Raw genomic sequence first — 24195 nt, 5'->3', positions numbered from 1 at the left:
AATATTATGCATTCTGGTTTTGAGTCAGCAGTGGTGTGATTATGAAGGGTTTGTTAAGTATGTGAATGTATGCACACACAGATCACCCTCCTTATTTGTTCTTCAGACCTACTCTACTTGAAGGATCCATCTGTCAGAAAATGAATTGTCCATCACAGCTGCGAGTGTAAAGAAAATTAACGCCACTGATAAAAGTGGTTTAGAAAAAAAAAATTAGTCACTGAAAAGTATCTGTTCTTTGATCAGGAGTGTGAATTATATTATTTTTCCTGTTTAAATCTGGTCTTATTTTGGTGATAGAGAATGCTTATCTTTCTCTTTTTGAAATTATTAGAGTTGTTAAAAATCTGCTACTGCAAGTCCAGGTGCTTACCTCAGCTGAGATAAATTCACTCTTCAGTTGAATCTGATTGCAGTTTTACTTTAAGTGTCATTGGAATTGATAAACTGCTTTGAAAGGTCATCCTGATTATCTGCTAGGTAAGTGAGGCACATAAGAGCCTTTTCATTTCACTTCCTTTGCACAGGAATTCGTTATGAGGGATTCTGTGATAAATATGTAAGACAGGCGTAAGAGATTTCCTCTGTGCAATTCTATCTCCCAAAAGAATTAAACAATACTGAAGAAAGCCCTATCCATATGTACATTTACAGCATATTAGCTGTTTAAGATATTTGACTAGGTATTCAACCAGGAGTTAATGCTACTGAAATAAATATATTTTTTCAAACACTCAAAAGAAGTAACAGTGTATTTTGATTCTCACATATTTAATGTGTCTGAGGAATTCATCGTTTAATTGGTGAGTTTGTATGAAATAAATCTCTGACTCATATAATACACAGTATGTGAATTAAATACCTATATTTAAAGCTTGAATTAGTGTTTGCCTGCGGTATGGAGATATCGATATGTAAATATTTTCAAATGGTTGATTTCTTTTTCTCTTCTCCTCCCTCCCTAAAGATTTTAAAGAACTTTTCTTTCCTGCTTTAGTACTGACAATTGCCAGGGGAAAACAGTAACCATTATTCAGAGCCTGTCTTCTGTTCTTTAATTTACTTTTTGGCTTTTATATGAGTTCTGTTCCTGTCACTGCATGTTTGCCTTTGTTTTCCTTCATAGCTATGCCTTCATTATTAAGAATAGGATGGAAATGTGTTGTACTTCAGTAGTGTTAGCAACAGTTTTTTAGTACGTTATGGAACAAAGCTTTTGTCCAGGTGAGGTGTCTGATAGGCTGGGGTTTGCGATGAGTGTTGTGTGCACTGGGGATCTGCGTGCTGTTGAGAAGCAGTGGTGCGGGGGGTGGGTCAGGGCACCTTGGGGAAGGGGTGAATGCAGGAGGACGCTGGGTCAGCAGTAGCAGTTAATGTTTGCTGGCAGGAGGTGAAGCTAGTCAGCTGCACTAATTTCTGCACAACAAATGGGCTCTGGGAGTCAGAGGTGTTAACGTGACCCCACATCGTGTAGCTCTCAGTGGTGATGAGGCTTTGAGGTTCCTGCAGAGAGAGCCTGGACATCGCGTATCCATGGTGACAGCTGTCATTTATTTATAACCTTTGATTAAAGATGCAGAAAGGTAGAACCTTTTAAACATTACAAATGTAGAGCTCTTAAGTAACTATTGTTAAAACTTTTGTTTTAACGATATCCCTTATTTACATTCCTTGGAGTGTGAAAGTTTTATATGGAGTGCAGCTGCCCCTTCCCCATTTGATGGGCCTTGAGATGACATTTTGCAGCAAGCATCATGTTCTGAAGATAACAGTCTGACTTTGATCATAGCTGGGCTGACATCACCAATCCACCAATTTAGTTACTGTTTATTTACATTGTATTTTGCACCAAAATTGTACTTGAAGTCCCTTATGCAAGGAGGTTTGTGTCTCTGGTAAAGGTTTGAGGAAAACCACTATTTTTGTGTTGAATAAACTGAGTTCTAATGGGAAGGAACATGAAATAGATCATAAATTACAGTCTCTGAAGTTGTACAGGGATTGCAGTGATGCACAAAAGCCTTGTTAGAGGGGAGAGCTAGCTGTGATTGCCAGAACAGAGGCTGGATAACAGCATATGCGTTGTGCAGAAGAGCATTTGAACGCCTGGTGCACCTCCCTCCTTGCCCCACTTACATGTTCTTCAGATTCTTTGTGCTCCACAGCCATGCTGGGGCAGCAATACTCTTCATCTAGGTCAGGTGTTCTCACGTGTAGGGGTCGTGTGCAGCACATCGTGCTTTCTGGAGGTTTCTGGCAGCTGGAATGATTTCTGTTATATTTTTCTGTTTTCTTTTTAATCTTTCCTGCCTCTCTCACCTGCCTCTGTTTTTCATGCATTCCTGGGAAGATGGAGGAAATACTGAATATGTGAGCGGATTCCAGAGTAATGCTATTGAAAACTGTGCCTTGATTTCAGGACTAGCCAAATGGGAGCTCTGAAGAGGGATGAAGAAAAGCTCTTATTTCTTCTGTGCCTTTGCTTTGGGCCACTGACATTTGGTTTTGCTTCGAACTAGTCCATAGTGATGATACAGGAAGATAAAGGTGGTGACTGGCGCAGTGACTGAACATCACAGACCTAGTGAGCTATTCTGCTAGAACTCTGCTGAATTTTTCTCCCGTGTCACACCACCTCTTTACTTTTAGCAGGCAGTTTTATAGACACTGGTAAGCCTGGTAGTTGCTGATGGATAGACTAAATGGATGGGGATGAATAGAGGTGCCAAAACAGAATTTAACAGCTGCAGATAACTGTTTTTTTCCAGATTTCTAAGGCTGTGCTGCTTCTCTTGGGACCATGGAGAAGCATTAGTGCTGTTCTTTGCCCCTAGAACCAGCTCCTAAAATTCCTCAAGAAGGCTTTTGTTATTGAAAAACCTGGTTGGTTACTATGGAAAGTTAATAGAGACTACATAAGAGTTCTGATATGAGGAAGTACCTCTGTCTGTGCTATGTAATTAGAAAAAGATGATTTTTGATAATATGTTGCCTTGGGCATATGTTTTGGGGTCTAAATCTGCTTTTGAAAGACAGCAGCATACACAAAGCATGCTGGGCATACACTCCTCTGGGTGAAATACTGGCTGGATGGCTCTCCCCAAAGATTTGTGGTCAATGGAGTTAAATCCAGTTGGCGGCCGGTCACGAGTGGTGTCCCCTGGGGCTTGGTACTGGGGCTGCTTCTATTTAACATCCTTACTAATGATCTTGACAAAGGGATTGAGTGCACCCTCAGTAAGTTTGCAGACGACACCAAGTTGGGAGGGAATGTTGATGTGCCTGAGGGAAGAAAGGCACTGCAGAGGGACCTGGATAGACTGGATCGATGGGCCAAGGTAAACTGCATGAGTTTCAATAGGCCAAGAGTTGGGTCCTGCATTTTGGTCACAACAATCCCAGGCAACCCTTCAGGCTTGGGGAGGAATGGCTGGAAAGCTGTCTGATGGAAATGGACCTTGGTGTACTGATGGACAGTGGGCTTAACATGAGCCAGCAGGGTGCCCAGGTGGCCAGGAAGGCCAGTGGCATCCTGGCTTGTGTCAGGAATGCTGTAGTCAGCAGGACTAGGGAAGTAATTCTGCCCTTATACTCGGCACTGGTGAGGCCCCACCTTGAGTATTGTGTTCAGTTTTGGGCGCCTCAGTACAGAAAGGACAGGGAGGTGCTGGAGCAGGTCCAAAGAAAGGTAACAGGGATGCTGAAGGGCTTGGAGAATATGCCCTGTGAGGAGTGTCTGAAGGAACTGGGGCTGTTTAGTCTGGGGAAGAGGAGGCTGAGGGAGGGGAGACCTTACTGCTCTCTTCAAATGCCTAAAAGGTGATTGCAGCGAGAGCAGGGTTGGTCTCTTCTCACTGGTGACAGGTGACAGGGGAGGGGAAATGGCCTCAAGTTGCACCAGGGAAGGTTTAGGTTGGTATCAGGAAAAACTTCTTTTCTGAAAGGTTGTTAGGCACTGGAATAGGTTCCCCAGAGAGGTGGTTGAGTCACCATCCCTGGATGTGTTTAAAAACCATTTGGATGTGGTGTTCAGGGACATGATCTAGAGGGTTGTTAAGGTAGTATGGTTAGGCTGTGGTTGGACTTGATGATCTTTAAGGTCTTTTTCAATCTGAGCGATTCTGTGATGTCAAGACCATACATTAGACTGATCTTTGACAGTTATGACGCTTCCCACCACTCTAGTGAATCAGAGGATGGATTTAGAGTTAGTCAGTTGTCTTTCTGAGTATCCAGGGAACGAAACCTGTGCAGCTCTGTCTCAGGAAACAGTCAAAGGGTTCCTGTGTGTTGAAATGTGTACCTACTAGTGTTGACAGTTTGGTACCGTATGTTATGTTGCATTTCTTATGCTTCCTTTTACAGTATAGGAAAATATGTGTTGTGATCTAGTGCATATTTTATAACTGAGCTGCTCATTTAGTAGGACTGTGAGAGTATGGTTGTTTCTAGTCCTAAGAGGACTCGGCTCTGTTTTTTTGTTGCACAGACTTAGATGATGATGCTGTGCTTCACAGTGATTTTTTTTTTTTTTTTTTTTTTTTCATTAGTGGAATCATAGAATCACCAAGATTAGAGATCGTCTAGTCCAAGTGTTCACCTATCACTAATACTTCCCTACTGAACCATGTCCCCTTAGTTCAACAGCTCCAGTGATGGTAACAGCCACCTCCTTGGGCAGCCTTGTCTTACTTTCTTATTCTGTTTTTTTCCTTCCTACCTTTACAGTCACTATTCATTTGCAGTTTTACACATCATCTTACACCATTATCAGCATTTTACAGCATTCTGCAGCTCACATGGCTTCTTGTAAAAGTTCCTGCTTAATCCTTATACTGTTTCCCCTCAGGAAAAGTGCTGGTGGTATGGAGAGGAGCATGACTGTGGCTGATGTGTGGAGGAGGGGGTGGGTTGAAGACCTGTGCTGAATGACACTGCTGGGCATCCTCCAGAATCTGACAAAGGGCTCTGCTGAAGGGGACTAGGTTTACAGTGCTTGAGTACTTCCAGATTTTCTGAGTGTCTTGTTGTATTGATATGGTGAGTGTCTTGGTTGCAGGCTGGACAGAGCTAAATTATAGAATGACAAAGCCACATAGTAGCTTGGGTAGGAATGGACTGTACAGATTACCTAATCCAACTGCCTGCCACAGGCAGGACATCTCCAGACTGAGATGCACAAAACCTCATCCAGAGTGGCATTAAGGAGTTGCTCCCTCATGTATAAGTGTCTCTGGTTCAGGGTCTTTATAGATGTTTGGCTTAAAATGTACTGGGTGGACAAGCCTTAAAGTGCTGCTGATGAGTAAGATTTGTAGTAGTGAGATATGATGAGGTGACAGCTTGTTCAGCAGTGACGTAACTATAGGTTTGGTGTTCCAGCTGTGCACCACATGAGTTCCTGCATGGGATCACTCTGCTTATGGTGGGGAAGGCAAGATGCAACAGAGCGAAGCTCCTGTTCTCTGAGGTTCACATCCAGTGCTTTTCTTAGGAATCACGGGTCTTGGTCACTGGCCAAAGACTTGGCTGCTGTGTAGGTGGGGCAGGGAAAGCCTGGTTGGAGCTTCACATGATCAGTACTCCAGGGAAGTGCTGTCTGATAGGATCCCTGGGACCAGCCAAGTGGAATCTCTGTTATACAAGGAGGAAGGCTTTAGTGTAAGTTGGCTGGAAAATGGGTCCCAGAATTTAGTTACTGACAAAATAAAACCCATCTGAATATGAAATCTCTAGATTTCTTTTGCTGAGCTTTTTCTCAGTTTCTGAGGTGCTGTTTTGACAACTATTATTTTTAACTAGTTAAACAATTGAATTTAAGGCTCAAGCAAGCATTAGATCGAGTTACCTTTCCACCTGAATAAAACACTCCACGACTGTATCCAGTTACACCTCTGAAGAGGGCAGTCGTTTGTGTTGTGATTAAAGAATGCTTTCAGTAAAAGCTGGAATCACAGACGTTCTTTCTGAGGTAATTTTGTTGTAGTGTTTAATCAACAAAAACCAAGAGCTTGAGGAAAGAAATGCTAATTATTAAACATATTTTTGTGCCTGACTGTACTTCTAACAGTAGCAATCAAGAAAATGTGCATACTGTGATGCTTTTTCCCGGTGTTCAGCTATGTTTAATAAACTGGTTTGTTAGTTTGCTTCTGTAACATTCACAGCTTTTAATTGGTATTTTAGGCTCTTGAAATCCAATTTCATAAGATTTGAAAGCTCCATCTTGAGTGTGTAGGAACTTTGTAGCTTTGAAAGTGTTTGCGTCTGTAAATTGTTTCATTGCAGTGAGAACAGTGAAAAGTAGACTCCTAGTAATATTGTTTATTTGACATTTCCTCAAAGCCAGACGGAAAGTTATAGAAATGGAGAACTGAGTTGTCCAACAATTAAGCATATTGAAACGTGTTGAGTTTGTTCCATATTATATGTGCACAACTTGATCCCCTTGAATTTTTCATGATCTGAAAATGCACATGAAGTTAGAAAGGTGCTGCTGCATCTCTGAATTTGTGTGAACTATGATGTTTGGAAAATCTTGGTGATAGAAGCATGCAGATCCTTGGAGCACAGCAGGAACAAATACGTACACTCGAGGCAGACTTGTTCAGAATTGCAAATGTGGTATTGATACTCAAATGTTGTATTTAGTTATCCAGGCATTATGATTATGTTAATTGTTTAAACAGTAACACCTATGAAGTTTCCTTTCTTTGCAGGGGTATACCTTTAGGTGGATTTAAAATTAATCAGATACTGACAGTAAACTCATCAGCATTTCACAGGCCTCTCTTTTTAACACTGGCGTACATTAGAATTCTCCTTAGAAGTGAGAAACAATGATGTTTTATTGCTATGAGATTGATATTAATAGGCATCATTGCCTATGTGTCAACATTCACAAAGAAAAAATAGCGAGTTTTGAGCTGCTGCATTTCTTTCTAACAGTCAATTTTTGAAAATGCATCAGTGGAACTATTGGTACTGCTGTGAATCAAAATATGTCAGGTGGGTAATGCATGTATTGGAACAAACAGCTTTATTCTTTCCTGGATTGTTTCAAGTATAAGAATGTGAAGGCCAAAATTGTAACAAAGCCAGATGATTACTTCTGCTCAATTAAAGAAAAAAAAGTGGTAGCTAAAATACAATTTATTTTTAATTCTTTATGTTTCACTTCCTCTTTTTCAAAGCTGTTGATAAAAAGGGGACCTACTACTTATAAAGATAATTATTTCCAACAGGGCTTAGAATTTAGGCCTTAAACTTTAATACTAAACTGCTTTGAAATTGTTTTAATCCAAATTTGGTAGCAAACTGTTTGGAAATTTACATGTGTAAGCAAAGGAGGTACTTCAGTTAATTTTCAGAGACTAGGACATGTAAATTGGATTGTATACGTAGTATTTCTAATGCCTTGAACAAAGCAGAATTGCATGTAGTGATTGCCTTTGCTTTGCATTCTTAATGCTGCACTGTCCAAGAAAAATATACATATTCATTTGCTGCTTGAAAATTGTGTACAGCAGGTAGCCACCCATATTGGCATACACTGTCCAGGCTTGTCACACTGACCCAGCAGCAGGGTGCGTGCAGACAGTGAGAGACACAGTGTGGCCACATAGCAGCTGTGGGTCTGGGCTTGGCAGCAACATCCTTCTACTGGGTTTTCCTCTGTTTGGTGTCATCGCTTAAAGAATATCAAACTTTTTATTTCTGATCTCCCAGAGCAAGGATGTCTCCTTCTCTTTTCAAAACTCATTACTTTCAATACCCAGGTGCGCTCTCAGTTGTTTTTCAGATGTTTTTTGAAGAGTCTTAAAGGTTTCTGTGTGTCTTTAACATGGGTTGGACTAACAGTAGTTTAATCTTCTCCACTTGACAGAAACATCAGCTGTTAAAATTTTCATGTGATAGCAAGCTGAGGTTTGCTGCAGTCTCTGAGAGGCCATCAATGAGGTTCTACACAACGTGAAATTTCCATTCCATTGATCTAACAGTAATATGACCACTAAGTAGTTCCTTTTGTGCAGAGGAGGGTTCTGAAGCCTGGGAAAGGATGGTTTGTCATTTCCTTAACTAATGATTTCAATTTCCTGTACGTATCCGAAGCCATCAGATTCAGTCATGATTGATTGTTTTACTGCAACAGAACAGCTGTTGTGCTCTGTTAGCATTTAAGGGCCATGCAGTGATTATAGATCAAAACACATGGGAAAGACAGTCCCTTCTGGAGGAAGTTTGTGGCAAGTTTTGAACCAAGAAGCAGGTAAGCCCCACAGGAGGAGCAGCAGTGGAGCTGTAGCAGGTTAAAGGTGAGCTGTCTGGTCTGGCTACATCATGTCGTCAGCTGTTATGTCTTTCCTCTAAATCTTGCTGCAAACATGGATGTGAAAGGCATGAAGTAGAAAAGGGGCTCTGGCTGTTAGTTTGTTAAGAAGGTTACTGATGCGAAGGACAGAAAACTGGCTGTTGCAGAATATCCTGAGCTTGAAGGGACCCTGAAGGATCATTGAGTCCAACTTCTGGCTCCACACAGGATCACCAAAATTCAAACCCTATGTCTGAGAGTGCTGTCAAGATGCTCCTTGAGCTCTAACACTTGGGGCTGTGCCCACTCTCATTGTCACATGCCCACCACTCTCTGGTGAAGAACCTTTTCCCTAACCCTCAATCTGATCCTCCCTGATGATGCTCTGTGCTGTTCCCCCTGTCATTGTCACAGAGAGCAGAGCTCAGTGCTGCCCCTCCCTCCCTGTGAGAAGCTGCAGCCGCCATGAGGCCTCCTCTCAGTCTCACAAACCAAGCGATGAGAATTTATTAGTCATGGATGAAAGGGAACAATTATGGGGTTTAAGCATGTCATGTCTTGCCAGAAAAAGATGATTTTGGTGCCTCTTTTCGAGTGAGGATGTTGAACATCATGTTCAGATTTTATCTTCCAACTGTGATGCAGAAAAAAGAGTGGCCATTTTGAAGGAACATGGCTGTGCAGTTTTTTAGATGCTGACATTACATCCTAGAATGAAGCTACAGCAGCTGCTGAGACTGGTGCTACTTGGATTCATACAGTCTATTTCTTGGCATATCTGCAGCAAGTGTACTGATAAATCCTACAAGCACTGGTTTTTCTCTATCTCCCCCGAATTTACTGAGAAGTAGATACCTAATTTTATTTTCTAAGTTGTTTCTGCAGAGAGCTGCTTAAATGTCCTCTGTTGTAAATTCATCCATGATTTGTAAATCTAGGGTAGCTTTATTGGAATCCTGCCTCTGCCAGGGCATGAGGACTTGCAAATAGTAATGCATGCTATGGTGTGTTACCATGCTACACTGTGATTAAAAAAAAAAAAGTTAGAGATAACACAGTTGATTAATGATGGCATGTATGTACTGAGGTATACCACAAGCCTAGTTTATCTCTACAGATGGATTTTCCCTTGATCAGCATGCCAGCTGGACTAATTGACCCTTGGCAAGTATCTGTATTGATAAGAAACATCCTGATAGGCGGCTGGTATAGTGGTGTGAAGTGGGCCTGTGGAGGGGGGCTGTGCAGGGAAACGGTTCTCATTAGGGCAGAGCAACACATCTGAATTCACTTTAATTCTGGATGGCGCAAGTACTGCCTTGCGGAGACAGTGCTATTACTCTGGGGAGGAGGTGGCAGTGCCTTGTGTTGCTTAGAAGTCTTTCTGCTGATTAAGGGGTGAACGCTGTCCCAGATGCTTTTTGGAGGCAGGCAATTATTTCCAGCCAGAGAGATGTTAACCAAGAACCAAAACCCTGGGGGAGAAGGGGGGAGAGCCTGGAGAGAGGGGGAGCTTATGGAACACCGAGCGTTTATTTTGATTTTTCTGTGTCTTGGGATCTCTTGTTTTCTAACATTTTCTAACATTGGCATGGTGAAGCATTCAAGGCTGGTGGCTGACTCTGCGTGCAGCTAAATGTTCTGTTTCATAGTCTGTCTTTTAACATATGCTTAAAAGATTGTTTATTGCTAATATGTGTCCTGCTGACTGGTTAGTGAGACCAACACTGATGCTTTTAATTCTTGCTGCTCTTCTTTGGGCAGTATTGTGGGGTTTTTAGTTTGGCTGGTTGGTTTGTTTCACTATTGATCCAAAACCTAGTTTCAAGCAGCGAATGGACTGATATCCAGTAGGCTGTTGATGTGTGGTCATTATTTTTGTGACAGTCTCATTAGTTGATGACAAAATCCGAGCCATTGCCTACGGCTCAAAGCAACCATTTCCTACTATCTTTGTGACAGAGCTGTGAGAACAGCCATGCAGCTTGGGTTGAAGGTAAGAAATTAATTTTTGGTTATTCAGCAGAAGTTGAAAGCTTATTTAAAGGATAAAGGTCTCTTTATCGACTAAATTGTTACAAGAAGGAATAATTAACAGCAGCAGAAAATAATTGCTTCAGTTTTGTAAAGTTTAGTGGTACAGGATCCAAATCTGAGAGGCTTATACAGTTTTGTCATTGTTGATTGACTGATTTAATTCCATCACAGCTAACAATGAAGCTGTTTGAATTACTCAGCAGATTGAGTTTTTTAATCCAACTGTGAGTCACTTTCTCTGTATGGAGATTAATTGTAAAAGTTCTTATGTTTCTATGTGCTTCACAGAGAGATCTCTTCTCTCTAAAAAGTTGTCTTAATTTCTGTCGGAGCCTGAATTCAACACCTGTCTGTGGCTTCAGAATACTTGTGCATGTTGAGGTGTAGTCTCTGTGAACAGAAACGCCTCAGTGCTGCTATCATGGGACTGCCTGGGAAACTTCCTTTTTGTTGGTGTGTTGTGTACAGATATTTTATGCTTTCTATTGACATATAGTTAGGATAAGAAAAAATAACAGCAACAATAAAAAAATAATGCCTAAGTCTTTGATACTTGCATTGTGTAAATTGTGGCTGTACAGGTTGCTGCTTTGTGTACGCTGCTAATGAGCAACATTTTAGTTCGTATCTTGAGATGTGTTTCAAAGACATCAGACTTTGAAGTGATTGATATTGGCATATACAGAACAGTCTGTGTTTATATAAATAACTAGCAGCTGAATATCAGTATGTTTTTCAAATAGTCATGCTGATATTATAAGAACAAATGGAAGGTAAAAAAGTCTTCAGTTGTGGTTGTGCTCTAGAATGTACTACTAGTTTTTCACGTTATTGCTATTAAATCATGCTAATGCTTTTAGTTTTTGCTAAGACAGCGTATCTGTTGCATAACTAGTAAATGCGTTTCCATTTGTGCTTATTTTTAAGTGTACCTTGCTTATCAGCATCAGCAAAGCTCACTTGATTAAACAAGCAACTCACTCCCTCCAGATCTGTAATCGATAGGATGTATTTTGCATTTTGTTTTGCAGCGTTAGCAAACAAGGAACAAATCTGCCTTTTAGAAGACATCAGAATAATCAGTGTTTTTGAAAGCTCTGTTTTGGATAGGAACACAAATGTATTAAATAGTGAGAGGTTGCTGTTATGTTTTATAGATGTCAATTCTTTTTCTTAATAGGGAACAGAAGACAAAACAAAAAGGAGTGGGGAATTTTTAAACATTTTGAGAAGATTGCCTTGTATAATCAGATACATACATGTGTGTGTGTATATATATATATTTTGGACTATTTCATTATTGTGGTCAGGGTCTAAGTGCTTTATTAGCTTGTTTGTTTGTTGAAATCAGTCAAGAAGGTTTCTGCAGGAGGTGAGTGAGTGGGCAGCAGATGAGGCCATGTGGAGAGGAGGGTTCTCTAGGAGATGCTGTGGGCTGCAGGGCTGAGGCCTGGCCCGGCTGTGGATGGGTCAGAAGGGGTGGCTGTGATGTGGGGCCACTTGTGGGGCTGCAGCAGCTGGAAGAACAGTCCTACTTACGCTTGTTTTGGTGTCTTTCTGCTGCCTCCTTGTACTCTACCAGGGTGTGGAGGCCTTGCTCCTTGAACAGTGCACCCTTTCTAGGAGTCATTAATACACTGAGTACAAAGCATTCTCCCCTTGCTCATGTATTACAAGATGAAGCTTCATCTTGTAATTAGCTTTCCTTTCTGCTTCGTTCTGGATGCTGATAGGAGTCTCTGCTGACCCCGGTCCACTGCCAGCCGTGGGCTGTTGGGCCACCCAGCCTGTGCTCTCCCAGATCCCCATACTGGTGGCTGTAGGGGCTATCTGGGCATCAGGGGAGCAGGCTGCAGAGAGAGGAGTGGTGAGGAGCAGTGGGGTGCCTGCAGCATGGCAGTGGTCTTCATGCCTAAAGCCAAAGGAGTGCACTGCTGCTGTTTGTATCAGCCGGCTGCCTGCTTTTCTTGTTAATGGAATGTAGTTAATGAAGGAGCTGACATCTGTTTCGAGAGAGCGAATGGAAGGGGGAAATGGGTAAATAGAAGAGGGAAATCTCTAAGATCTGATGCTTTGTGGCTCGGGTTGATAGTCTAGCTATTTCACATAGTGCAGTAAAACTTCACAATTTGGTGATTCAGAGTGATCTGAGGCAATGCTCAGCATGAAATAAAACCCAGAAGAGCTGCTGTGAAACCTACCGTTTTTAAAAACCTATCGTTTTTAAAAGCACCACACATGTTTAGAATTAGGTTCCTCATTGGTGGGGCAGCACTGAGGGGTATGACCTCTGCATCATGATCTTCCCAGCTAACACATGCTGATGGTATTGGCCTGCTGTGTTACCTTCCTGAGCTGCATGGAGCAGCAGGCAAGGGAGAGTTCATGGCTCTGGGAAGGCTGCAGTGTGACTGAGTGCAAAATGAGATCTATTTCTAAAGATCCTGGGACTTGAGCAGATGAAAGTGTTTTTGATCACGTAAGTAAGCTGTGTGGTCTACCTGAGCCTACATTTTGATGCTTCAGCTAGAGGAAAATTTTCAGAATTCTCAAGTTGTTGCTTAGATTTGCCTGAATGACCAACATAAAACAAATGTGTAACCTTCATACCTCTTAAGTGCTCTCCTTTTGTGCTAAGTATTGCTTTAAACTTTAAAGGCACCAGGCAATTAAAAATCTGTACCTTTCTAAAATGTTATTTATCAGTAATTATTTTACTTTAGTAATAATATTGTACATAACATATATATACTGATACACGTTATAGTATTTATAGTATATATTAATTATAGTAATTATCAGGTAAATACAAGTTTTCTTGTCTCAAAATGTGGTGGAGGGACAGGATTCTGAAGGGCCATGTTTGCTTGAAGTTCAGATGTTATACCAAGGACGCATGTTATTTCTTTTTGAAGTTCTTCAAGTTATACCTGTTTCTTTGATTTGGGAAGCTATAGTTGTTAGCACAGGATCATATGGCTTTTATTACAGGATCTTCTGTTCCTGCATTAGATTTGTGGGTGATAGAAGCAGACAAGATATTCTGTGAAGTAGGAAAGAAGGGAGGCTAGTTATCTGGATACAGACCAATCCAACTGTTTGGCTGTTGTGGCATGAATGCATTATTTCCTGCAGGGATTTTGCCAACTAAAGAGGCTTGAGATTTGCTATGCTGCTGGGTGGTACCTTCAAGTACATATCAGTAGTGTGTCTATACCAGCCACTGGGTTGCAGATTTTCAGTCTTGAGGAGAGAAATGCTGTCAAGGGGAAACCTGAAAATGAAAGAAGAAATCCTTACGCTGTGCCAGCACATGCTACTGGCTTCCAGGTTTGTGAGCCATTTCCACAGAGGGTGGGTCCTGTTAGCCATACTTTCACCATTCTGTTCTTTTAACACGGAGTTCAGTAGCCCCTCAACCTGCAGTAATAGTGCAAATGCTGTACTGAATGATAATTTGGACAGTGATGTGTTGTACCAGCAATGATGAGTTCCTCAAATCATGTTGCGTCTGCAGGCAAAATGCCACCCACTGCTGCTCTCTTTTTGCTCCAGACTATCCCAGACAGCTTCAGATTTTGTTCTCATATCTCAAGAGAAAGTTTTTTGAGGTCTGGTTTGCATGCAGAACACACAGTATCTTGAGGCTGAAGTTTACTTTCCCATTAATTTAATTTTATAGCCTTCCTGGCCTGCCGTGAGATTTTTTTTTTTTTCTTTTTTTTTTTTAGTTCATGTGGGATTTCTTATGAAGGCTTTTAATTATTGAGTGCAGTTTGAGGAGTTCCCTCTACATTACCTTCTGTTGATGTTCTTTCAGTGTACTTATGTTGTAATTCATATTGTGTTATAATTGCTGTTTATAAATAACACCTGCAGTGTGCTAGAGGTTATCTGGAAATTGAGAAGTAAATGATGTAATGCAAGGTAAGCATAATGTATGAAATAAATGTGTACTAAGACATTTCCTTTGCATTAGCTTGAAATGTCTCCTAGTTAAATATGCAAAAATATACAAAGAGAACACTTTTAATTATGCTACATAGCATAATTTAAAAGTACTTAATATGGAAAATTTTTATTGAAGTGGCAAGTAAGAGCAGACGCAAAGGAATATGGCTTTATGAAGGAGACATTTTTGAAATTTAGATGGAATTTTTCCAAGCTGTGTATGTAACTAAACAGCAAAAACCAGGTTTTCTCAAAATGATTTTCAAACAGGTGACTGAATGGAGTCTTTTTCTGTTCTGAGTAGATATTATGTTTTCGAAGCATGCATAGATGTACTGATACAGGATGCAGCTTCCATCTTGGTGATGCACTGGGTAGAGTAATAATGAAGAAAAAAACAAAACAGCTGCTGTAATGATTAAACCTTTGTTTAAAAATAGAGAAATACATTCAATATAGCCAAAAGACGTGATCTTTGCTGTCTCTCACAGAGATGCATGCAAGAAGAAAGAAAAGAAAAAAGATAGTAGCACTTAGAAGGGGGCAGTTGAGTGAGTAACTGCCCTCATGTGGTGTTACACTTAAGTGACTTGCATGCTACTGCTGCAGTCAGTTTTCATTGCTTCTGGATATTGTATCTAAAGCCAACAGTTGTAGATCTTGTCAGCTGAAGTGTTAAAGGTAGCAGCTTGATTAAAACCAGACAAACATTTTGGAAAACAGTTGGCTTATACTGTCCCACAGCCACATCAACTGGTATTCTGCCTACTCCTCAGTGCTCCCCTCACTTGCCCAAGACAAGTTGCATTTGTGATTGTCTCAGTCAAAAAGGTAAATTGACAAAAATATAACCCAGTATTGCCTTAGAGGTACAACTGAATATCAACAATTACTTTTTTAACCATGTGATTGAAAAAGCCGTGCCACAGGTAACTCGGAGAGGCTGTGAAATCTCTTGTCTTGGAAATCTCCAGAATCTGCCTGGGCCCCTGGGTGTCTCTGCTGGAGGAAGATTGGGCCAGATGGACCTAGGGCACCCTGCCAACCTGTACTGTTACGTTAGTCTGTGGAAAGAAAGCAACTTGTTACCTTAGCTCTTAAGTAATATCAAAATCTGAAACTACTAGGTGAAATTCTGATACCAAGCCCAGGTGTTCATACGCTAGTCTCGCTTTTCTTATCCAGAAAATAAATCTCTCTTCCATCTTTTTTTTTTCTAATGATGGCAAATCTTCCGCATCATCATAGTTCATGGGATTAATTACTCTGCACCTTGAGAGCCTGTACAAGTATTTCCAATGTTTTGTTGTTTGATTTTTACTTCCTAGCCATTTTATTAAATAAAAAACTATGCTATTGAATATGGCCTTGTACTGTAGAAATTATCTTCTAGGATATAATAGTTTGTTCCTAAGACTCTAGTATTTTTTTCAGTGCTTTTTCAGTTCCTTAGCAGATAGTTTACTGTTGAAAATGTTGATCTCTGAGTTAGAAAGGTGTACAAATTTCTATCATTTGTAAGGTTATTGTTCCAGGTATAATGTTGCAAAGCTGGAATTCTTAAAATATTGTAAAATGAGATTATAGAAAAGAATAAATGGCTGAGGAAAATTACCAGTAAATCTTGGTTGCTTTTGTTCCTGTTATTAAATGTCTTAAATACAATGCTAAGTAGCACATTACCTAAAAATAGTCCCAGAACAAGCAACATTATTATTTGATTTTAACTTAATAACTAATTTGGCTTCTTTCAGTTTTCTGCAAGTGGGTATGGGGAGAAGGATGGATGATATTATTGACAGAACTTGTTAAATAACCTAGGTTCTTTAAACTGTAACTAATATTAATGCCAAATAACTGTGAATGAACTTGTTTTTACTCTGTATAAAAACAGCTATATATTACTTGCATACTATATTAAAAATGAAAACACTGTTTAAGTAAAAGATGAAGTTTCTGAACCTGCAAGAGCAGCAAAACTTGAAAACTTGTTCATTTGTATGTTATTAAGTGTGTACTAATCTATGGGCTGCAGCCACATGATCTGCTGCTTCTCCTTCTGGTAAAAATGAAGGCTGCTCATACATTTGGCAAACTCATCCTGTGACCATTTGCTGTAACTGCTATTGCTCTAATAGAGTAAGGGAAGAGGAAAGCTGAAAAAGCAAAAACAACAGCGAAACCCCACGAGCAAAGCTCCAGGAGTTGTGGAGGTGGGACCCACTTTCTGAACAGCAGTGGTGCTTTGATGAGCAGCTGGAGCTAGAGACACAGGATGTGATGGCTGGAGACAGGATTAGGTCCCCAGAGAGATCAGATGGGGCAAAAAACTGCGCAGTGCACTGCCTGTGGGTGGTGAAGTACCCAGTAGCAGCAGTGTTAATTCTGGAGCAACAGTGTTTTAATTTTTTTTTTCTTCCATTGGGTTTATTTTAGTGGTAGGAACTGATATGTGAAAAGGAGTTCCTAGTAGAAGTGCTTTTATTTCAATGTAGGGAAATTCAGGGTAGAAAAAGTACATTGCTGAGTTAACATTAAAACAATAAAAAATGAAGAGCTAATAATCTGGAAAAGTTTGCAGGGAGCATGTTACTTTGAAAATCAGTCTGGAGTATTTTGTGATTTGTGCATCAGAATTTTTTTGAATCATAGAATTGCCAAGGTTGGAAAAGACCTCCAAGATCATCCAGTCCAACCGTTTATTTATCACCAACAGTTCTCACTAAACCATGTCCCTCAACACAACGTCTAAATGTTCTTTGAACATTTAGACTGATCTCCAGGGTCAGTGACTACACCACTTCTGTGGGCAAGCCCATTCCAGCTCCTGATCACTCTTTCAGAAAAGTAGTATACCTTAATGTTCAGGTATCTTGCCTGGTGCAATTTGAGGCCATTCTCTTTAGTCCTACCACTGGTTATATGAGAGAAGAGGCCAATCCTCAGCTCACTGCAGTCTCCCTTCCGGTAGTTATAGAGGGTCATAAGGTCTCGTCTGAGCCTCCTCTTCTCCAGGCTGAATAATCCGAGTTCCCTCAGCTGCTCCTCGTAAGACTTGTGCTCCAGACCCTTTATCAGCTTAGTTGCCCTTCTCATACTTCATGGCCTTGATGTCTTTCTTGTAGCAAGGTGTCTGAAACTGAGCACAGTGTTAGAGATGAGGCCTCTCCTGTGCTGAGTACAGAGGTACAATCGCTTCCCTGCTCCTGCTGGCAATACTATTTCTGATACAAGCCAGGATGCCACTGGCCTTTTTGGTCACCTGGGTACACTGTCAGTTCATGTTCAGCTAATCATCAACCAACACCCTGAGGTCTGTTTTCCTGTACATGGTCTTCCAGCCGCTCTGCCTCAAGCCTGAAGCATTGCCTGGAGTTGTTATGACCAAAGTGCAGGACCTGGCACTTGATCTTGTTGAACCTCACTGGCTTCAGCTGAGTGATCCAGCCTGTCTCAAACCCTCTATGCACAGCCTTGCTACCCTGAGGCAGATTGATGCTTTCTCTCAACTTTGTGTCATCTACAAACTTTCTGAGTACCTTCATCCAGGTCATCAATAAAGATATTGAAGAGGACAGGCCCCAGCACGAGCCCCTGGGGAACACCACTTATGACTGGTCCCCAAGAGTGATTCACACTCAAACTGGAATAACATCTGTTGCTCTGTTCCCCATTGGTTGATTTTTTATTTTTTATTTTAGCTTTTTTTTTGAGTTGATTTCAGTTTGAAAAGTTTCTGAGCCCAGGGTTGACCTTGGCAAATTCTTGAAAAGCCTAGCAGAGAAGCATGTATAAAATCAATTTAGGAGGAGGAAAACACTGCTAGTATTTGTGTGTGAAGCTTTGCGGGTGATGATGACTTGTAATGTGAGTGTGCACTTCTGTGTTTATACTCTTAACTTCAAGATGCTGATGTGCTGTTATTGGTGACTCTCAAGAGATGTATGTATATTATCTAAAGTGTTCCTCAGGGTCACAGCAGCTTTTTTGATCAAGTTCATCACAATTTTCCTTGACATTTACTCAAGTAGGATTTTATATTGAAAAGGACCTTTTAGCTGTCTTACTGTAAGGTTTACAGCAGAAATACATTTAATTGCTAGTATTGAAGCACTCATTCCCCCCTACTTGCACACACTCTGCAAATAAAACATGTTAATCCTCTCCTGCCCTTCCCCCACTGTAGAAGCCTGATACATTTCTTTTTGCGTTAGTTAGGCCTCCTGGGAAATACATGCAGAAAAAAAGGCTTTTCTATAGCCCTTTCTCCCTCAGGAATGCATAGAAACCAGCTCTTTGGATCTGTTCCACAAACGTGAAACTTGATTTTAGGAAAAAAAATCTATAATCCTGTGCACATGTTTGTGAGAGAGACCTAATTTTAAGCTCAGATAGAGGTACAGCTTCTCACAGAGACTTGGTACATTTTTGAAAAAAATGTTTCGTGTTCCTTCTCATCAACTTATATGTTGTGCTGAGGCATGTTCCTGAAGCATGCATTTAATGCTGTCTTAGTTTTGTGTTAATATTAGTAGTGTGAACCTAGACAGTCTGTGAAGAAGAGGCTCATTTTGTTTACAAACATTACTTAAGGATGGAGATGGTTTCTTGGCTACCAGTACTATTCATATGCTTCAGCTACAGCAAAGGATGTGCCTTTGCCATGGGATAATAGTTAGTGCATGCTAGTTAAACATCCATGAAAACGCAGAAGAGGCACTGTTGGTTTTTACCTTGGTACTTAGATACTGATGATGTGTATCAGCACTGTGCCAAAGGCAAAAAGGCTGATCTGAGGCCAGTCTGTAGTCTTTGCCTCTCTGCTGGGACAGACAGAAATCTCTCAGGATAGGATTAAGTGACTGCCATATTACTGGGAACCTCTGCACTGATTGGTCTTTGTGTTTGGTGGCTCTTGGGGCACAAAAGTGATGGGCCTTCCTGAGGAGGACCTTGAATGTGTGCAGTTAGCATTGGCTTGGCACAGTGGCGCTGCCAGGGTAGCAAAATAAAAAGTGATATGATAGCTTGGGTGTGTGACCTTTCCATGTTGTTGGGTTCATACCAGTGTCCGTGCTCTCCTTCTTCCTAAACCACATCGAGGTGCAGCTTGAGGCAAGTAAAGCATGAGCTTGAGTACTGTTGGCAGGACAGCCTGGTTGTTCCCAAAACAGTGCTAGCCTGCGTCTTCATCTTCTCTGTCCTCAGTGGAAATAGTTGCCTTTTTCTCCATCATGATTGTATGTGTTGTTGTTGTTTCAGTACAGCATGAAAGCTGCAGTGAACTATGTTTTATTGTGAATACATGTATAAATATGCAATTTTTGTTGCTGGTACTCTTCAATCTAAGCCAACAGTGGCAGTGGTGGTGGTTTAAAATGGTTAAAGTGGCATTTATAATGTCTGGAGAGCCTGCTGCTCCCTGCCATCAGTATGCCATGCTTTCCATCTCCAAAGAGTCAGCCTGAGTTGCTTCTGCTCTTCCTCAACCTTCTCCCTGCTCCATGCAGCCTTCCCAGAGGTAGATCAGCCATGTGGAGGTCAGGTGCTGAGACACCTTAGCACAGTTCACTGGCTGTGCATCCTACAAGTGACTTACACCACTTACACTGTGGGGGCAGAGCTGCTTTGCAGGTTTTGGTGGGGAGTGAAGGGCCTGTGAAACTGCAGTGGAATTGGTGCTGCCATGAGCCGTGGTGCAAAAATGGGCATCAACAAATTAGGATTGAATCTGGCTTGACTGAAGTGACAGTTTCTTTCAGTAAAAATATTTCATAGCTACGGGCTTTCTTTAAGCTATTTACCTATTGCAGGACTGACTGACTGCAGGTCGTGTTCCTTGGCACCAAACGAAGAAGGTTATTTTAATTCTATGCTTCTTCCTGAAGTTGGCAGATATAATCTCTGTGACAGCAGGCTGTCAAGTTAACTTTTCTCTCCCTCCAAGTTTTAGGATGGAATTACAGATGACTTTTTACATGATCTACTCCTTTTGATGCTGCCGTCTTTACTTCTCAGCTCAGTGTTTTCCTCTGCTCCTCAGCTTCCACTTCTCCAGCCCAGTTTAGTAACAGCATCTGGCACTATAATGTTTTTCTGTTGACATTTTCTTAGACCTTTACTGTGTGTGTTTTGTTTACTCTCCAATTTTAATGTTGAGTTGACAATCTGTTGTTCATGCCCACATTTCCACTGTTTTTTTTTCCCCGCTATACTCTCAGTAGGTGTCATTTTGCTCTGCAGACTGTCTTGTTTTAAAAATAGATCTTCCTCATAAAAGGAGGGTTGTCTATAAGGTGAGCAAAGTTGGGGTAATACACTGTAGAGGCAGTGGGTTTTTGAGTATGTTTTCCAATGTTGACTAGCTCACTTTGATTAACTGCTTTGCTGCTAACAAATTGGGGATTATTTTCTTTCTGATATTATTGGTGAATGGTGCTTTTTCATAATGCACATTCTGCTGCTTAAGTAGTTTTCTCAAGATTTAATACAATACTTCCAGTGTGTATTTTAAATATGTTTCACAAGTTGCCAATTTTGGTTGGCAATAGTTATTCAGTAAGGATTTGCAGAATGTAGGCAGTGTTTTCTTACAGAATTATCTGGCTTCAGGTAACCATTATGTGACAGTTGTCACAATGTTTGTTGGCCCAGTTGACTGAGTACCGCAATACTGATTAGGTAAGTAGGCAAAAAGCAAAAATTACTGTTTAAATTTGAAAATGGGTAACCACTGTGGATTGATAGGCATTTCACAGAATAATATACTACATAAATGTGTCTTATCTAACACCATTTTTTTTTTGATTGGTGGAAAAAAAATCTAAGAAAAATGTTTGGAAGCCATAGCTGTTTGATTCGAGGTTTTTATTTTTAGGTACGCAGAAACCTATCAAAATTTGCATCATGGGGACAGAACAGTATGCAACTTCTCTTTAATCATTTTCATGAAGGAAAGGAAGCTACAAAGATGATGAGTCTTGAATTTGCTTCTTAGAGAGTGTCTGGAGAATCAGCTGTACTTAATCAAGTAGTCTGTGTTTACCTAGCACTTAAAATCTGTAGTTTGCCAGGTTTGTATTCTCCTGTCTGGTTTCATTTCAAATAACATGTTAATCTGTGGAATCACTTTTAGTAATGGGAGATGTTGAAACTTGTGAGGACTTATCTGACACGAATTTCTCCACAAAAGTGGTGGGGATTTTTTTGGTGTTTTTGTGTGTGTGTGTTTTTGGTTTGTTTTTCTTTTTTTCTAACAGTGAAAAATGAAAGTATTTATTTCCTTCAGAGTTTAAACTTGGTATTTTTGAATTTTGAAGAGCAAGAATGAGCTATGGCTCCTTCCTGTCGAAAAAGAATATTGAGAGCTTCCTATCCAGGTTCTGCAGGAACTGGAACACTGTCACAAAAGAGTTTATGCAAATGAGTCTCAGACCTTGATGCATTTCCTTTTGTTTGGTAAGTGGACCACCTCCTTTTCCACGGTGTTGCTTAGTGTGAAGAGGAGTGCAGATCATCTGAGTTTTTTGTACACAAGAACTTGGAACAGGTAAATTTTCTGTTTTATTTTTGTTGTTTTGTTTTGTTTTGTTTTGCTTTTGGATTCTAGTTTAAAGTAGAAGTGTTTGTTGATAAGATTTTAGGTGGCAAAAACTGGGAGATGTGAATGTGGACAGCCTCAGGAAAAGAGAGCTGACCTTTCTGTCGAACTATTTGATCAGCTAATGTGTTTAGCATGGGTAAGGTACCTTTCAAGGTTCCAATGAATCAGTTGTATGGTTTAACATTAAACAAAGCACTTTATGAAATAATAAAACTGTCTGGTACTGTGCCTTGAATAATTCTTAATGGTAAATTATAACCACTAGACTCATGTGTCACCTTCATTTCTTCAGCCAAGTCTGAAAGAGGGCATTTGGATAATGCTCTTACATGATTATGTGGTTTAACTGTGGGTCAGCCCTGAAGCTGTCTGCCAATTGGACTTGCTGATTGGTCTTGGTTCCTTCCACCTGAAAGTCCTGTATTCTGCGCTTCTCCTGACACGTTTGTCCTGCCTGATTAGCAGGGATTCTGGCCATCACATTGTGGAAGCCCAGAGCAAGAGACAGGGTATGAACCTTTCTGGTCCTCATGTCCTTGAGGGTGCTTGTGGTTGTAGATGGATGCATATCCATCAGTGTTTTTCCTGTTGGCGCAGCACTGTGCCTAGCACTTGCTCTTGGGAAGAGGCTCTGCCAGGTGTACCTGCTCTCTCTGAAATGCTTTCTTTTGTTTGGGACTGCTGAAGTTGAAGGGTATTTATAAACCTGCCGTGACCTATCATCAGGAAGCACGTGGATTTCTGCACCCCTGTCCTTGGCTGGTGATTGAGAAAAGTGTCATAGTGCCTGAGCTCCTTTCTGCGCCAGTGCAGTAATGGCTTCTGCTGTGATTTTTAGATTTTGGTTATTCTGTGGTTTTGTTTTGTTTTGTTTTTAATGTATTTTCTGTCACATGTGCTGCTTTGTTTTTTGCTCCCATGCATGCTTGCCTCTGCCTCCTTTACTCACTGGTAGCTTCTTTTCAATAGCAGCACAGATGGCCCTGCCACCTGCGAACTTGGTGCAGTTTGGGCAAAATGGAGAAATAGGTGGTTTGCCAGGTGTGTTTGTCCAGGTAAAAATTCAGCGTGGTGCAAAAGGGAAAGGGAAGAAACAGACCTCTTTGATTCCCTACAGCCTTGGAGAGATGGAACAGCTTCTGCGAAATATGTGCCCTTTTTATGATGTCAGTAAGGTTTTCTTCTGTGTAATCTGAGAGATATCAAACTGCTACCTGTTTCTTCCAAACAGTGACTCACACCATTATATTTCTTTGATTAACTAAGCTCACTTAAACAGTCTTCTATTAAATTTTACTCTTTTTCCTATCTTATAGTTGCTAAAACTTGCTTAAGAAAATGGAAATGGGATTAGAGTGGAAGAGAGGTGAATTGAATGGTCAAGGTTGTGTCCCTGCAGAAATCTTTTGTTACTCTCAGTATCTTATCCTATGGATGTACATTGGCAAAATAACTGTTTCTTTACTCTCAGCTTCTTTACTCTCATAAAGTGGTGTATCTTGGATCAAAAAAAGGGATGCAGAAGTGCTCTAAAACATAATTTTTGCTTCCCACCCTAACAGCACACTTTCTGAGCTGATCTGGCTGAACTTGCATCACTAATAAAAGACTTTAGTGCACTGAGATAACAGCTGAGGTTGGTTTGTTGTTTGTTGTTCTTTAGAAGAGGTAAGGAAATGAAGAGAGATCCTCAGCTGCATTCCTGGTGTTACAAAACAAGAGTAATGTGTCTTGAGGACTCCAGATTCAGAACTTCTGGCTCTGAACTGGATTGCATCAAGAAGATGAGGTCCTGGAGAACCATTTTCTTAATGCCTTATGAAACAGATTTAAAAGCCACTGTGTAGGACCCAAAAGAAAATTTGTTGTTGTTACTGTTTTTTGTAGTGTCTGAGCCATGGCAAATTGGTGATGGTGTGCATTTCTGATTTGTGGAAGGCAAACCAAGTTTCAGTGACAACTTCTGGCTTTGTAACTGCATATTTATTTCATATTTTCCATATTTTCCCTCATGCAAGTGTTTAGCATACGCATTGTTCTTTGTGGTTTCTTTTCATTGTTTACAAGGGCTTACACCTCTCTTGTTCATAGCTGGTGTGTTACCTAACTCAGCATTTCAGCTTCGTACGTTATTTTGTCTGTATCGTAATTTGAAGGCAGGGAGTGTTACAGCTTATGTCTATGCTTTTATTTATTTTTGTTTGTTTATTTATTTATTCTGAAGATAGCACTAAGGCAATCATTCTTAACATAAAGCCATAAGAAGCAGTGAATTTTCAGCTGTTGTTTAAAG

General features: G+C 40.6%; 1 protein-coding gene across 3 annotated transcripts in view; it reads left to right on the top strand.

Annotated features, from left to right (window-relative positions):
- SEMA4D (semaphorin 4D) overlaps positions 1-24195 on the top strand; it is an 88051-nt gene that overhangs the window by 5086 nt on the left and 58770 nt on the right. Inside the window, exon 1 of one of the 3 annotated variants that reach the window (XM_042823112.1) lies at positions 22354-22411. The exons of the other annotated variants lie outside the window; for them this stretch is intronic. The gene's annotated coding sequence lies outside the window, so the exon portion shown is untranslated. Of the gene's footprint in view, positions 1-22353; positions 22412-24195 lie in introns of those variants that run through there. 3 annotated transcript variants of the gene reach the window in all.

Source organism: Centrocercus urophasianus, unplaced genomic scaffold (assembly GCF_019232065.1).
Source record: "Centrocercus urophasianus isolate 14NV4802_14NV808 unplaced genomic scaffold, USGS_Curo_1.0 seq_21, whole genome shotgun sequence".
NCBI lineage: Eukaryota > Metazoa > Chordata > Aves > Galliformes > Phasianidae > Centrocercus > Centrocercus urophasianus.
This window is presented reverse-complemented; position numbering and strand designations above follow the sequence as displayed.